Source organism: Cnephaeus nilssonii (genome assembly GCF_951640355.1).
Source record: "Cnephaeus nilssonii genome assembly, chromosome: 5".
Lineage (NCBI taxonomy): Eukaryota > Metazoa > Chordata > Mammalia > Chiroptera > Vespertilionidae > Cnephaeus > Cnephaeus nilssonii.
The window spans coordinates 7,391,598-7,404,566 of NC_137076.1; the positions used below are offsets into that span (position 1 = coordinate 7,391,598).

The 12,969-nt window shown below is 51.9% G+C and overlaps 1 pseudogene across 1 annotated transcript in view; it reads right to left on the bottom strand.

Annotated features, from left to right (window-relative positions):
* Positions 1–12,969, bottom strand: part of LOC307100408 (glyceraldehyde-3-phosphate dehydrogenase-like) — a 1,087,365-nt pseudogene that overhangs the window by 876,658 nt on the left and 197,738 nt on the right. The window lies entirely within an intron of this gene.

A 12,969-nucleotide genomic window follows, 5' to 3' on the forward strand; every position in this document is an offset into this window, starting at 1 on the left:
CCCAGTGCGCCGGTGACCCAGAGGCCGGCCCCGCACTACGACACCTAGCTCCGGACCCAGGCCTCTGCCCGGGGGAGGGGGGGGAGGAAAGAGGGGGGGAGGGAGAGAGTGGTGGGGGGAGAGAGCCGGCAGGTTCCCGCCCCAGACCCCCCCCCTCCGGCCTGGCCGTGACTCAGCAGAGCAGAACCGGCGCGGGGATGCCCCGCACGGAGGGCGGAGGTCACAGAGGCCCGAAGCCAGGAGGCGCCCACCGGGCACCACTGACCGGAACTAACTGCCTCCTGAGGGGCTGCCCCTGCCCTACCACTCTCAACAACCCCCCATTCCCCAGTGACAACCCCCATTCCCCAGTGGCAGCCCCTCCTCCTCCCAGTTTATCCACGCCGGCCCTTCCTGGGTTGAGGGGCACATGCCCACCTCAGGACCGAGCACTAGCGGAGCTCCCGGTTTGCTAAGGGGAGGCCTAGGGGTGCTGGCGGCACAGAGACCCGCCCCAGCAGCTGGAGGGCCGCTCCGGCCTCCTGGAGCCTCAGGAGTCACGCACTGCGGCCCGTGGAGCCCAAACGCCCCTTGCCCGCAGGGGGTTCAGTTCGGCAGGTGGTGCCAGACCTGTGAGGCTCAGGCCTGTTGGCGACATGGGCAGCAGGACCAACAGCCCTACAGCTAGGAACCAAGAAACGTGCTTTATGGGCCCAAAGTTGTTAGGGGCAGAAATGGAATATTGAGGACTAGCTAAGAAATGAAATAAGAATATTACCCCTGTTGCTGCTCTGATTAAAGAAAGCACATTCTAACCTGGTTGGGAGTTGTAAGCCCCCGGGACCTAGGGGTCAGCCTTGGAGTGTGGTCCACGCCCATTCAAGAACAGCTTAATATTACGGAAAGATTAACAGTTAACAAGATTAACAGTTAACAACCCCGTCGCCCAAACGATGGAGTCCTGCCCCTGCTCCCCCACCCCAGCCCACCTTGCCTCCCTCCCCATCCTGTGATTCCTGCTTCCCCGTGTGGTCTTTGCCCTTTGACCCAATATAAGCAGCTGGCTTATCGTGGGGCACAGAGCAGATTTTTGTGGGTGACCTGTTGTTCTCCCACACTGCTGGCAGGACTGGAATAAACGCTCCTATATGATTCAACCCGGTCTCTGCTTAATTGGCTCAAGTAGTGACAGGCAGCCGGGACCCCTTGGTTGTCCGGTTACAAAGTGACTGTTCACAAGGCCTGGAGGAGGGGGCTTGGAAGGAGGTGGGGTGGGAAGAGTATGTCACTCTGTGAATCCTCCCAGGTAGGGTCCTGTGCGTAGAAGCTGGGACCTGTTGAGTCAAAGTCATGTACTTTCAAAGTCATGGAGGGGTTTGTGGGAGCAGGTAACCTCAGGGATGGGAAACCCAGACACCGCTCCCCACAGATTGGGTGGATTTGATTAGTCAGTTGTGGCTGGTCCTTTCCAGATTGTTCCAGAGCAGGCAAGGCTGTGCATCCGGGCACAAACTAGCCCTGCAGCGAGGACAGTCCCCCCTCAGGCCCGCAGCATTCCTCCTGGGAGCCTGGGAAAGGGACCCTCCGCCCACGCCGTGCAGACGGGGTCAGGGACACGGGAGGGGCAGTACTGGGCAGAGGCGGAAGGGCCTACAGGTGCCCAGGGGTGACTCAGCAGTCTTGCAACCCCTGCAGGCTGGGCCAAGAGCCCCGCTTCCGGCTCCCAGGGCTCCAGGGTCCCTGGCTGAGTGGGTGGAGGGTACACAGGGAGCACAAGGAGAGCCCCGTGGCCTGGGGAACCCGGGATTCGCGAAAGGCCCAAGGCGCGGCCCTGTCCAGAGATCTGACTGACGGAAACTGGCGGCTGCCAGCAGGACCGCCTGGCTTTGGCAACCTGAGAAGGTGGGGTTTGCAGGAAGGGACGGAGAACCCAGGGAGAAACCCGATGGCAGGAAACTGGCCCCTGAGAAGCAGACCTGGAGACCCTGGCCCCTGGGGATGCCCAACTGTGGCCTTCCCAGCATGCCCGGCTGCGAGCCCAGGCTCCCCCCTCCCCTCCCCCTCCCCCCGGAAAGGAGCTGTAAACAAGGCTGCGCCGGGGAAACCCCCTGGCAGGGCCCTCTCCCGCAGCCGAGCCGGTCAGGTGGCCAGGCCGGCAGTGAGTCAGCATCCCATGACCAGCTGTCATTTCAGGGGGATCCCCAGCCCCGCTGCCACCCTTGATGGGATCTTACCAGACAGCCAGGCGCGGGGTGAGGAGCAGCAGTGGGGAGGCCACTCAACTAGGCCCTGTCCTCACAAACAGTTCCCTGCTGACATCTCTGTCCTTACCCTCCCTGGGCAGGGAGGTCCCTCAACCTCCGCGGTGCCCACTGGCCCCCTCCTCACCCCCAGGGCATGGCATTCAGGGGACGTTGGGGGGGGGGGGGGGCATGAAGCTTGGTGCCTGAATCAGACCAACTATCCACCACCATCTTTGAATGGGGTTGGAGTGGGACGCCTGGAGCGCCCCTCCCCGGTGGTGCCCCCTGGGGTGCTGGTGGTTGTCTGACTGCCTTCGGAGCATCAGCTCGGAGGGTGGGAATGTCAGGAAGGAGACTGCAGCCAACGGCGGAGGTGAACGAGTGGGGGGCCTGGGAGAGACGGAGGAGACTTTCAGGGGCCGCGGGGGGCAGGAAGTCGTCGCGTTTGGTTTACTGCTGTCTGGTGCAGAGTAACCACCTCCTCAGTTCCTCCTTCCTTTCTTGCAAAAATAGCCCCATCCCTGGATAATGGTTTTCTGAAAAGCCATGTATTTTCTTTGGGTACGGAGCCACGCCTCGAGGTGGGTGCTGGGCCCGCCAGAGAAACGGCCACTCCCCCCACCCCTTCCTCTCTGAAATCAATACAAACAAAAAAGAAAGGGGTTCAAGTCATTGGGAAATGAAGTAAAGCCAGGAACAGACATGGAGGGAGAGTGTGAAACCACGCTGGCCTCCGGGGCGGCTGGGCAGGTGGCGGCAGCGACCCTGAGCTTGGCTGCGGGCACCGGAGCGGGGGGGGGCACCGAGGGGCGCCCGCGGGTTGGCCGCAGGCGGCAGGTACGGGCTCACCGACGCCGCAGGGGCAGGGGCCGAGGCCGGGGCGGGCCTGTCCAGACCAGGCGGAGAGCCTGCGCCCGAGTCCGCAGAAGCACAGAGCGCGGCGGCGCTAGGCGCCCTCCCGCGGAGCCCGCGCTGCTCGGGGCCTGGGAAAGCCTGCAGCCGGGGAGGGGGGGGGGATGCGGGCTCAGGCCACCGGGAAGGGGACCCTGGAGGGGCCGCGGCTCGCCCGGGAGGAGGAGGCACCGATGGCGCCCCCACCCCGCCGGAGCGGCCGCAGCCTGCCGGGCCCGTCTCCCCCAGAGCGTCCTCGCACTCGCCGCGCGGTGGGGGCGGGCAGGGGCTCTGGTTTCCCGCAGCGACTAGGGAGAGTCGGTTTGCCGGTCGGAAGTGGCCTGGTCCCCCAAGGCTGTTCATTAAGTGGGACCCCAAGTGGGCTCTGAGGAGAGTCACGACTGGGATCCGATGGTCCCGCCCCTTCCTGGGTCGATACCTGCCCGGGGCGGACACTGCTGCTCCCCCCGCCCCAGCAGAGGACCCGCCTGCCTGCGGACGGTTCTGGGGGGCGTAGACCGCGTGGAGACCCGCTAAGCCGGGCAGACTGGGGGGCAGACGCTCAAGGAGCAGAGGGTGCAGAGAAGTCAGCCTCACACTTGGCCGTGGAGCTCTGGAGTTTGGGGTCACAGGGAGAGGGCGGCCGCTGGGGGTCGGGCTCCGGGCTCTGTCCCGCGTCTCCCCCCCCCCCCAAACCCGCCCCCACCACCGAGGGCACCGATTTCGGAGATTGCTCCAAAACCCCTGCGAACGGCCAGTGCCTGCAGCCTGGGCCCCCCTTCTCCCATTCGGCCTTCCACCCCGGACCCGCTCCTTCACATCCCGGCGAACACGCGGGCAGTGGGCACCCCTTTGGCTCAGCTTGTGCCCCCGCGCCTGGCACGTGGGAGCTGAGGCTGCCCGTGTTCCGGGAGGGGGCCGGGGACCATGCACAGGTTGGACCCAGAGCGTTGCCCTGTCCTGCAATCCTGACACTGGGCAGGCGGCCTCGCTGGGTGGTTGGCTCCCAGCCCCCTGACCATGGGCAGGGGTGCAGCCTGGCTTTGCGCAAGTGACCAGGTGGAGGGAGGGTGTGGGGAGGCCCTGGTGGCTGAGGCTGGGCTCTCAGCACCCTGCTACGCCGAGTGCCAGGAGTTAGGGTCTGGCAGACCCTGAGCTGAGGAGAGGAGAGGGCTGGAGGCCCACAGGGCCTGGGGCTCCTGGAGGCCGGGCCCAAGTTGGCAGCGTGGCCGCCGCTGTAGCCTTGTTAAAAGCATGTGAGACGGGAAGCTGGCAGCTGAGAAGGGTGCCCCATGAGAGGGCTGTGGGGACCCACTCCCCACCCTCAGGCTCTGCGGTTCCCCTAGACAGAAGTTCTGGAGGAGAGGGGTCAAAGCCTTGCTCGCTCCTACTCCCAGATTTGCTGTGCAATCCCCATGCCCATTGCTCTGCTCAATAGCCATCGCTTTTCTGGATGGGAATTTTCCTTCGGGGATTCATTTCTCCCCACGGCACAGGGTTGGCCAACCAGAGCTTGTAGCCCCGAGTCAGGAAGGCACATATAACGCCAGCTGGTGGGTAAAATGCCCACAGGGGGCCCCCCATCCCCCGGAACCGGAGTCCACCTGTGAGCTGTGCCTACACTGAGCAGATCAAGCCCGATCTCAGCATCTGAGCTTCTAGGTCCCCTCAGGCCTGACGCTGGATCATGAGACACTTAAATCTGTTGGTTTTGATCTTGGTCAGTTGAATCCAAGAGTATGAACCACCATCTCCCCACACCAGAGGCCAGCCCCGCGTTCCCATGGTAATTATGATCACCAAAACGCAGGCCAGAAACACGAGGGTCAGTTGTGACCGTGCCCTCAAACCACAGCGGTTCCGGTAGTAACATTGCACTTCCCAGCAGTAACAGCAGTGCTTCCCTTACGCCAGGACCATTCTGAACGTTCTGTACGTCCTGACTCACCTGCGCTGCTGAGGGGAGACCATGGGATTAGTTCTGGCCAAGGACTGAGACAGAAGAGCCAGGTATCCCTCCTCGGCCAGAGCTGGAGTTTTAGGGCTCTCTCCCTGTGCCAGGGAAGCCTTCGATGTTCGGGTGCTTATCCCATAGCCTGGGCCGGAGCTACCATGAGCAGAGCACCCAGGAGCCTTGATAGAGACACAGCTTTGAGAAATATACCTTTATTAAATCACAGAATTTTGGGGTTATTACAGAGCATAATCAAGCCTATTCTAACATTATCTCCCATTTTACACCCCACCCCCCGGGAAAATGGACTCAGGATTAAGTCATACAGTGGTGGGGCCAGAATCAGGAACCCAGGCAGGCGGTCTTTCTAGTCCATGCTCTTGACCTCCGTGATATACAATCTCCTAAAGAGTGTCCTGAACCCATCTTCTTCTTTTCATCTCTAACCCTCCCCCCCATTCCAGACCATCTCTCTCTGTGGAGAGATGCCTATGTGGAGGCAGAAAAACTTTTTCTCTACTCTCTTAGGTTCAGGACTTGGGGCCTGTGAATTAAACTGACACAGGACAGATTAACAAGAACAAAAACAGCCGAAACTGGTTTGGCTCAGTGGATAGAGCATCAGCCTTTGGACTGAAAGGTCCCAGGTTCGATTCCGGTCAAGGGCATGTACCTTGGTTGCGGGCACATCCCCAGTGGGGGGTGTGCAGGAGGCAGCTGATCGATGTTTCTCTCTCATTGATGTTTCTAACTCTATCTCTCTCCCTTCCTCTCTGTAAAAAATCAATAAAATATATTTTTTTTTAAAAGGAAGAACAAAAACAGACTTTTATTCAAGTACTAGGCTGTTAGAATTTGGGGGCTTATATAGCAACTTAATAGGGGAAGCAGGGGGTATGGAGGGGGAGAAAGGTACTTACAGGAGAAACAAATGACTTTCAGGAAAGACAAAATGAGCCCCTAGGAGAATAGATGGGAGGTATGACTGATAGTTTTGCCATACTGTCTGGGTTTGCTGCTAAGTGTACCAGTTAATAATGCAGATTTTTTTTCAATAGATGGAGTTACACATATGTTGATATATATGCGATTTGATATGTATGCTATTTTGTTGTATTGACAACAAGCTTCAAAACTTCATATGTTAAATTTGCTGAAGGTGTTAACATCATAGATATTTTTACACTTAAAAATGTCAAATTTCGTGCCAAAAAAGAGCATTTGATGGAAGTTTCAATTCATTACTTTATGTTGAAGAAAAGTGCTGCTGAAAGTTATTGTGTACTTCGGGAAGCTTATGGTGAACATGCTCCATCTCAAGATACTTGTGAACGCTGGTTTAAACGCTTTAAAAGTGATGATATCAATGTGAAATACAAAGAACGTCCAGGTCAACCGAAAAAGTTTGAAGACCAACAATTTTACAAGCATTATTGGATGAAGATGCGTGTCAAACTCAAAAACAACTTGCAGAAAGGTTAAACATTGCTCAGCAAACAATTTCCGGTCGTTTACAAGCAAAGGGAAAGATTTTAAAGGAAGGAAAATGGGTTCCACATCAATTGAGCGGAAGACAAATGGAAAACCGAAAAGTCATCAGTAAAATGTTGCTTCAACGGCACAAAAGAAAGTCTTTTTTGCATCGAATTGTGACTGGTGATGAAAAGTGGATTTATTTTGAGAATCCCAAATGCACAAAATCATGGGTTGATCCAGGTCAACAATCAACATCGACTGCAAGGCCAAATCGCTTCGGAAAGAAGACAATGCTCTGCGTTTGGTGGGATCAGGGAGGTGTGGTGCACTATGAGCTTCTAAAACCAGGTGAAACGGTTAATACTGATCACTACCGACAACAAATAATCAATTTGAACCACGCTTTGATCGTAAAACAACCAGAATGTTCCAGAAGACACGGCAAAGTAATTTTGCTTCATGATGACGCACCATCACACACTTCAAAACCAGTTAAAGACACGTTAAAAGATCTTGCCTGGGAAGTATTAACCCACCCACCGTATTCACCAGATCTTGCTCCTTCAGATTACCACTTGTTCTGATCCATGGCACACACACTTTCTGAGCAGCACTTCAAAACATACGAAGAAGTGGAAAATTGGGTCTTTGAATGGTCTGCCTCAAAACAAGAAAAGTTCTATTGGGACAGTATCCACAAATTACCTGAAAGATGGGGAAATGTGTAGCTAGCGATGGACATTACTTTGAATAAAGCACTTTTGATGTTTCTCTTGAAATTATCGTGTTTTCTTTGATTACAAAATCCGCATTATTAACTGGTACACCCAGTAGGTGATAATGAAAGGAATTTTAGAGACAGGAAAAGGCAGTTTTAGGGAAAAGGGGTTCCATGGGAGAAGAATGCATAGGTGAGGGCTTGGAGCCACCAGAATGCTTATCTTACTTTTACAGAGGACAGAGAAATGCCACAGGGTAAGGGGGAGGAAGACCTACATTCACAGAGGATAGAGGAATGTTACAAGACATGAGGAGAGGGACAGGGGGGCACCAGGTGGGCTTTGACCTTTGAAACTGATACTCTCAGAAGAACGACCAATTAGGAAAGCACGGGGCTCATATATTAAGGAAGGGACCAATTAGAAAGGGTCAGGAAGAGACAAAGAGCTGCAGCCTTTATAAACCCAGAGACAAAGCGTCTCAGAGGATTAGATTTTTTCCCATTTTAGAGAAAGCAGGCTTTTCCCAAAGACCACTCCCTAGGGAGGGTTTGCACATGCTTGCAATAAACTTTCACATTTTTATTTAAAATTGCAAATTTTTAAAAAATATATTTTATTGATTTTTTACAGAGAGGAAGAGAGAGGGATAGAGAGTTAGAAACATCGATGAGAGAGAAACATCGATCAGCTGCTCTTGCACACCCCCTACTGGGGATGTGCCCGCAACCAAGGTACATGCCCTTGACCGGAATCAAACCTGGGACCTTCCAGTCCGCAGGCCGACGCTCTATCCACTGAGCCAAACTGGTTTCGGCTAAAATTGCAAATTTTTTATTTTCTTTATTGATTAAGGTATTACATACATGTCCTTACCTCCCCTCCCCCCCCCCATAAAATTGTGAATTTATTATTCAAACTTCATAGGACAAGAACCCACTGGAAGAGTCCAGGCCCATCTCCACGTATCAATAAGATCAATCTTTCCCTGGTTGCTCACAGGGAAGGGATTTAGGACAACTGAGTTCTGCTGGGAGGCTCTGCTTTTAGGCAGATAAGAGACCAGGAAAAAGCCTGGTCGCAAATGCCTTCAGCTCAAAATAATTTTCATGCCACAGCTGTGTATTCTAGACCAGCGGTCCGAAAGATTGGCGACCGCGGTTCTAGACCCCTTCCCCTGCTTCCTCTTCCTCTCTCTAGTCCAGTGATGGTGAACCTATGACACGCGTGTCAGCACTGACACGCGTAGCCATTTCTGATGACACGCAGCCGCCTCAGCGGCCGCAAGCCAAGGATGAAACATTTGCTGCTCTTTGGAGTCTAACTCCAAGACTCTAGTCGCAAATGTTTCATCCTCCCCTATTAGACACTCTGTGCCGGAGGTCTGTAGGCCAAAACAGCAGAAGTCCGGCACAGAGCATCTGGTTCTGGGACTTCCGGTTAAGCCGGGATCTTTGCCCTCACTTCCGCCAGCAGAGCAGGGAGCAGCGGAACGCAGTGGGGGACGCATCTCTGGGGGCCCTGCCATTACCAGTAACCAAATAACAGTTAACCACAGCAACCATTATCTACTGTTCTGGGGTGTCATGGATTTCTAATCCATCATTACTGAGATAAGTGAGGGGGAGGCTGGGAGAGGCGAGGGTTTGTGGCGTGCTGTGGGTGCCGTTTCCCGCCATTAGAAATAGCAGCAGCCATTTTAATTCACATAAGGAACACCATCTTGCTCCATAGTGCAGACTCCATTTCACCACTATTACTGTTGTGCATCCTTATTAACCCCTATTTCTGCTTATTAACCCTGCCCTTTCCTAAAAGACAGTTATATGCACCATTTTGTGGTTAGTTAGGCTAGTTAACCCCTAATTGCCTGCAGGCCTAACAAGCTATCTATAATTCTATCTTCTGTCACTGCCCCCCTGATGGAGAACCCAAAAAATAAAAAACTAAGGTTAAGTAAAGGAAGTGGTAGTAGCAGTGGCCGACCCTTTCAAGAGACATGGACCGAGATGTATGGCTTTATAGAAAAAAATGGCAGATCATTTTGTGTTCTATGTACTGAAACAGTAGTAAGCAGAACATGGAATATAAATAGACATTTTGAAACTAATCATTCCCAGCTCTTGGAAAAAAGTGAGGATGAAAGGAAGGAATACATTTCCAGGCAGCTACACCTTTATAAGAGCCAATCTAATTCCATCCTTAAATTTATGAAAGGCTCTACAAATTTAACATCTGCAAGTTTGAGCATTGCTCACTCTATAGCGCAGCATGGAAAAGCGCTCAGTGAGGGAGAATTTATTAAAGAAACTCTCCTAAGATGTGCACCAGTTTTATTTCACGATATGCAGAATAAAGATACAATTAAGAGAATATCTGAGTTACCACTCAGTAGAAATATCATAAAAGACCAAATGAGACTGAACACAAACGTACATCAATTAAAGAGAGACATAAGGAAGTGTAAATATTTTTTGATCTCTCTTGATGAAACTACTGATGTCACATCACATGCTCAGTTGGCCATTATTGGTCGATATTCTGATGGTCTCACAATGAGAGAATAGTTGATAAAGTTAGTATCAGTGTCAACAAGTAAATCAGGAAGCGAAGTATGTAAGGTTGTTATACAAACATTTCGTGACCTAAGCATTGATATCTCTAAAGTTGTGTCAGTGACGACAGATGGGGCACCAAATATGGTGGGGAAAAAGTCGGATTTGTCAAATGGTTTACAGAAGCTATTGGACATCCGATTGTGCCTTTTCATTGTATTATCCATCAGGAGGCTTTATGTGCCAAGGCAGGATTCACCGACTTAAACGACTTAATGTCAGTTGTTACAAAAATAGTTAATTTAATAGCTGCTCGCCCCCCTTCACAAGCGAGAATTTTCGGCACTTTTACTGGAGGTTGATTCCACCTACAGTGGACTGCTGATGTACAATAATGTAAGATGGCTGAGCTGAGGCAAAGTTCTTGAACGCTTTGTGGAGTGCTTTGAAGAAATTAAGGTATTTCTTGATGATAAGGATCTGGGAAACTTTTCTCAGCTTAATAAGTGGGTCAACACCCTGATGTTTTTTACAGATCTCTCTGTTCATATTAATGAACTGAACTTAAAGTTACAAGGTTTTGGCAAAAGTATTGACGTTATGTTTGGATACATAAAAGCTTTTGAAAGTAAAGTTAAAATTTTCAAGCGAGATGTAGAAACTAAAACTTATAAGTATTTTCCTCGAGTAACAAAGTATTTTAAGAAGGCCAGTGCAGCTGTACAAAATGAAATGGAACTCTTGCATATGAAGTACCAGCATGTTTTAGACTCGTTACTTGACCAGTTTAGTGATAGATTTAGTCAATTTAGAAGTCTAGAACAGACCATGAAAATAATGAAGTATCCTGATGTAGTAGTCTACAGTAGTTTAGAATTAAATGGTTTCCAATGGATGCAAATTGATGATTTGGAGATGCAACTTGCAGAATTTCAAGACAGTATCTGGGCTCAGGTGTTTGTCGACTTGAGGTCAAAGCTTGAGAATCTGGAAAGGTGCTGCTTGGAGAATCAAGAGGAGTGCCACTACGAACAGTAAATTTGGAGTGCTTGGAACCGACTACCAGACACTTTTAGCACCCTGAAAAATATAGCAATGGCTTTACTCACAATTTTTCCCTCTACATACTTTTGTGAGGCCTTATTCTCAGCGTTAAATAATATCAAAACCAACAAAAGAAACAGATTGACAGATGAAGTTAGTAGCGCTTGCTTGGGCCTGAAGTGTACAAAATACCAACCTTCAATTGAAGATTTAGCCAATGAAATTCAGCAACAAAAAGTCACTAATAGGCAGGTTAGTTAAAGAATTCCCCCTCCCCCTCACTTATCTTAGTTCACGGCACCCCACACAAGCTAAATAATATCAAGACCAACAAAAGAAACTGACTGACGGATGAACAAAGAAGTCACTAAGCAGGTAAGTTAAATATTTAGTTTTTGGTTTATTAAATACATTTATATATAACAATTATCCATTTCTGTTATTTAAACTATAAATATCGCAGAATAATGTTTTTTCCTCAAAGTGACACACTACCCAAGTTATGCTGTTTTTTGGCAAAGTTTGACACACCAAGCTCAAAAGGTTGCCCATCACTGCTCTAGTCCCTTCTCTATGCTTGACCAATTAATCATTTAAAAATGCAAATCTGTCTCAGCCCCAGGGCAGCCCCCTTCCTCTCCCTGCATTGGAGGGTCCCCATAGCTCCAAGGGTAAAAAGCCAAATACGTGGTCAGGTGTGCCAGGTCCTGGTGCTCTGCCCTACCCTGTCTGCCTCTGGTGCCCGCTCTCACTGAGCATTACCCTGGCTGGCCTGGGGGTTCCTTCAACAGAGTCATTTGCATGTGCTGAACCACTTGGCCACCTTTTTGAGGCAACTCCTCCTCCCCCTGGGTCAACTTGCTTAACCTCATTTTCTCAGGGAGGCCCTCTGTCCTTCAGGCACGGTCAAGCGCCCCAGGTTTAGCTTTCTGTTCTTTTATTTATTTACTAGAAGCCCGGCGCACAAAATTCGTGCACGGCGGGGGGTTGTCCCTCAGCCCAGCCTGTACCCTCTCCAATCTGGGACTCCTGGAGGGATGTCCGACTGCCCGTTTAGGTCCAATCCTGGTGGGATCAGGCCTAAACGGGCAGTCGGACATCCCTCTCACAATCCAGGACTGCTGGCTGCCAACTGCTTGCCTGCCTGCCTTCCTGATTGCCCCTAACCACTTCTGCCTGCCAGCCTGATCACCCCCTAACCACTCTGCTGCCAGCCTGGTTGATGCTTAACTGCTCCCCTGCCAGCCTGTTTGCCCCCAACTTCCCTCCTCTGCCAGCCTGGTCACCCCTAACTGCCCTCTCCTGCAGGATTGATCACCTCCAACTGCCCTCCCTTGCAAGCTTGGTCCCTCTCAACTGCCCTCCCTTGCAGGCCTGGTCCCTCACAACTGCCCTCCCTTGCAGGCCGGGTGCCTCCCAACTGCCCTCTCCTGCTGGCCATCTTGTGTCCACATGGGGGCAGGATCTTTGACCACATGGGGGCAGCTATATTGTGTGTTGCAGTGATGATCAATCTGCATATTACTCTTTTATTAGATAGGATAGAGGCCTGGTGCACGGGTGGGGGCCAGCTGGTTTGCCTTGAAGGGTGTCACAGATAAGGGTGGGGGTTCCCTTGGGGTGTGGGGCGGCCTGAGCGAGGGGCCTGTGGTGGTTTGCAGACCGGCCACGCCCCCTGGCAACCCAAGGAGAGGCCCTGGTATCTGGAATTTATTTTCCTTCTACAATTGAAACTTTGTAGCCTGGAGCAGAGCCAAGCCTGGGGCTCCGGCAGCCATTTCTGTGGCAGTTAATTCACCTTCTACAATTGAAACTTTGAGCCGGGCCAGGGTGTGCGGAAAGCTTTGCTTCCCCTGTTGCCGCCGGCAACCCTGGCCTGCTCTCTCAAGCTCCATTCTGCCGCCATTTATTTGAATTTGTTAACCTTCTACTATTGAAACTTTGTAGCTTGAGTGGAGGCTTAGGCCTGCAACGGCTATGGAAAGCTTGGCTTCCTCTGTTACCTGGGAAACCTTGCTCTCTGTGGCTGTAGCCATCTTGGATTGGGGTTAATTTGCATACTCGCCCTGATTGGTTGGTGGGCGTGGCTTGGCTGGTGGGCGTGGCTT